This window comes from Falco naumanni, chromosome 11 (assembly GCF_017639655.2).
Source record: "Falco naumanni isolate bFalNau1 chromosome 11, bFalNau1.pat, whole genome shotgun sequence".
Lineage (NCBI taxonomy): Eukaryota > Metazoa > Chordata > Aves > Falconiformes > Falconidae > Falco > Falco naumanni.
In genome coordinates, this window is record NC_054064.1 from 17772165 (window position 1) to 17776351 (window position 4187).

Here is a 4187-nt window from a genome sequence, read left to right on the forward strand (position 1 = left end):
ATAGCTGGGTTTTTAGCATGTAAGCATATACATAATTAGGTTATGTGACCTCATAACAGCAGTAAGATATTAAGGGTTCTTCCATTCACCACTCTTTACAACGTTTTTGTGCTGTGTAAAAAAATAATTAAAAAAAGGCACATTTGAGTACACTTGTTTCAAAGACTTGATATACCATGCTTATATTACTCTTACTGGCAAATGGGACACCCTGTGTAAAATTAATCTAGAATATGCATGAAAGAAAAATAATATGCAGGGCTGAAAAGGAAATTCAGCAAACTATAGCAAAATAACTTTTACATGGTTATGTTTGACTGTTTTGAATGTCTTACTAGTATGCTAATAACTTGCCTGCTAAAGCACCAAATTTAAGTTGGGTCACCCAGGTGCAGAGGCTTACTGGTGTACTGGTTTTGTCTGGGATAGAGTAAATTTTCTTCATAGTAGCTACTATCGGCTATGTTTTGGATTTGTGCTGAAAATTGTATTGATAACTGCTGTTAGTTACCGCTGAGCCATGCTTACACAGTGTCAAGGCCTTTTCTGTCCCTCAGATGGCCCTGCCAGTGAGTAGGTTGGGGGTGCACATAAAGCTGGGAGGGACACAGTTCACAGTTGGGACAACTGACCCCAGCTGACCAAAGGGATATTCCATACCATAAAATGTCATGCTTAGGAATAAAACTGGGTGGTGGTGAAGGTTGAAGGGGGGCAACTGCTTGGGGACTGGCTGGCCATTGATTTGTTGGTGGTGAGCAATTGTTCTGTTTTCATTTCCATCACTTGTCTGTCTTGGGTTTTATTTTCCTCTCTCTTGGATATTTTTGTTCTCTTTTAAGTTTAAAAAAATATTTATTTTTAATTATTAAACTGCTTTTATCTCAACACACGACTGAGTTTCTCACTTTTACCCTTCCAATTCTCCCCCCAGTGAGTGGCTATGTGGTGCTTAGTTGCCGGCTGGGGTTAAACCACAACCCTCATGTTATACGACCCATTGTATTAGACTTGAGTAGTTTAAATTTCTTTTTTCCTATTTTGTTCAGGTGCTGTAATGTGTTAATCTTTCTGTTTAGTGAAATGTCTGAACACATAAGATGCAGCACAGAGATGAATTAACATACCAAGCATAATTCATTTGCCCTGGCTATTTATTGTTTCCTTCATTTGCTCCTTTGAGGCATTTGACTGGCATCTGCTATTTTAACAAAAAACCGTTGGCTAAATCAACAAACCATTACAAAGGACCTTTAGACGTACAAGTAAGAATTGGTGACTTGTTTTCATTAAATGTACTGTTCATTGTGTTTGCAAAGGCATCTGAATATCCCATTGCGTTATTGTTGAAATGATGCTGGTAACATTAGCAATGTAAGAATTGCAATTTAATTACATATTTTAATTACTAACATTAGCTAGCATGAAATACTTTGGGTGAAATTCGAAGAAACTCCAGAATGACCAATTAAGTAAGTTTTAAAATAGGATTATCGTTGTAGCTAGTGATGTGGGAGAACATACAGCTGGGGACAGCAAGGTGAACTTTCCATAAGTTATTAAAATGATCTGTTGTTGACAGAGACTGTTAATAGTGGTATTCCCATCTGCCACATCAACTGCTTTTTTCCCCTCCTGCTTGTAGACAAAGTGGTTGAAAAATTATTGGGGATAGGGAATAAAGAAATGCTGAGATAAGATCTATCGTATTTTTTGCAACATTTCTGAAAATTATTGTCTTTCTGTGGTGGAAATTAAACTCTTTCCGTTCTAGTTAATGAGAACAGGGTCAGGAGGGGCCTGTTGTTGACAGTGATTGCCAGCAGATCTTCATAGAATGGATTATGAGTGAAGCCAAAAATTGCCTGGTAGCAAGAACTACTCACAGGCTCACATCTCTGAGCAGCAGGTATTTGTTTATTCAGCGCTGGGAGTGAGGGGGATCACTCCACCCTACTCACTCACTCTGTTTTTGCAAAGCAAAGATATTTATACATTTAGCAATAGCATACATTACATTTGGGCAGTCTGCCGGCAGTCTTTAATGCCCTCATCATTTTACATTACATCATTAGGTAAGTCCTCTATCTGGTGCATGTGTAGTTTTCTACTGTGGTGGTTGTTAATCTCCTGGTGGTCGTTTTGGATGAAGGCCGCAGGTCTTCCTCAGGTTTGAACTTTTTACCTTTGGTCCTGACACATGCTCTAAATGCTTGTTTCTTCAGAGCCGGACTACTGAACTGGTGTAAGCCAGTGTTAACCTCCGCTTTCTATAGTTCTGCTCCGTTCTAATTGACTGCCTGTTATCTCTGTACATTCTTTTGCCTGTTATCTCCGTACATTCTTTTGCAAACATTTAACGCCGTGTTTGTTCATCTTGTGCAGCTTAAGCAACTTAACATCTATACAAGCTAAGCTTTATTGCTACAAAGTTTTATTTTATAAAATTCCTTGCATCATGAGAAGCCAGGACAAACCTGGAAAGCTTGATGGGACTGACAGTGCTGATGAGGCACGTCTGTTGTAGACACTGCTACATACACATTTCAGAGGTTATGGGGAAACTTGATATTGCATGCTGTATTCGCATTGACAGTTACAGTGATATTTTTTTTATTAGTATTTCATCTTTTGGGTTTATTATCTTCCTTTGTAAAAAAGATCATTGCAAATGGCAAGAGAGAAGCTTTACATTTGTATCTTAGCATCTGTATCTTCTAATAGTTCAGCTTTTATTCCAAATGTTATATATTTTTTATAAGCTAAGTAATGTGTTGGCAAATTTAAACTAGCTCATTTTCAACCAGCACACAGCATTTCAGTCAGCAGAAAAATGTTTATGTGTTAATGTTGTAATGTGTCAAAGTTGTGTGTTAATGAATTTGACTCAATATTGGCAAGTATTAAGAGAAGTCTTCAACCTTGCTGGATTTCCTCCTTTGAGCTAGCAAACTGAAACATACTCTTGCTGTATAGTGGAGATGCGGTCTTAAGTGATGTGAACAGTCCTTTGTATCCGATTAATAGATAGGCAATTTACAACTGTTCAGAGACTTCAATGTTGAGCACTTCAAAGCACTGAAGTAATGGCACTTTCCAAAATCCGTAGACCTTCCTGTCCTATTTATCCCTCTCTCTGTCAGTGAGGAAAGGCTTATTCCAAAGGAATAGGGTTTTTTCCACTGTTTTACAGCTTGGGCTTGAAAACCTGTTGTTACTGCTCAATATACAGACTAGTTTTGCATATGGATAATCTCTTGGAGTATCAGTTTGGACTGAAATCCAGTGCTGGAGGCCTTTGGTTTTGCAGCAGTTCCTGTGGGTTTCTCCCTTGGTCTGACGTTTGCTGCCAGGGTGGGTGTGAGGGAGAGAGACAGAAAGAACTGATCATCTCACGCAGGAGTCTGCGGGGGAACATGGGAAACGCACAGTCCAGCAGGTGTGTGTGTGTGTCTGCTTGCGTGGGGCTGGAGCCTGCATGGCCCGTTTGCCAGGGGCTTCAACGAGTCACAGCTGGGCTGCCCGGGTCCTGCAGCAGGGCCAGGTTTTCCTCCTGGTTGAATAACCAAGTAGCAAATCAGACCAGCTGAGCAGGCAATGCCAGCAAGGGGGAACTAAACTTTGTCTTTTCTTACCCTTTCTGGGAACCGGTCTCCGACTGGTCTCAGTTCCAGAGCCAAGATCATGTTGTGCCCCAGACATTTCTGTGCAAACCCCGCCAGTTTTAGCTTAAACTCCTTTTCTGCGGTATTTCACCGAGCTGATGGAGTCTGCACAGAAAAAGCTGAGCCGGGGGCACGTCCCAGGGGCTGGGGCAGTGGCAGCAGGGGGGCAGCGGGCCGCGGCTGGGCGAAGGGGAAGGCTCCAGCTCAGCCTCCCGCAGCGCAGGAGTGTGACAGCGGCTTCCCGCGCCCACCGCCCCTGGCACCCCGCACCGTTTCGTGCATCATAACAAGATTTTGGTCCCTAAGCCGCCTTCGATGCCAGGGGCCCCGGGCTGGCTCCCTGCTCGCACCTGCCATTCCCTTTGGCGGCCGAGCCCTGCCCCTAGGCAGGCAGCCCGCCCCGCTCCGCCAGTCGCCCCCGGCCGGGCCGGGCCCAACCCGCAGCCCCGCCCCCGCGTAGGCCGTGCGGGAAGGGCGGTGCCGGCCGCTTCGCGTCCCTTTGCCCCTTCGCGCGACCCGTAG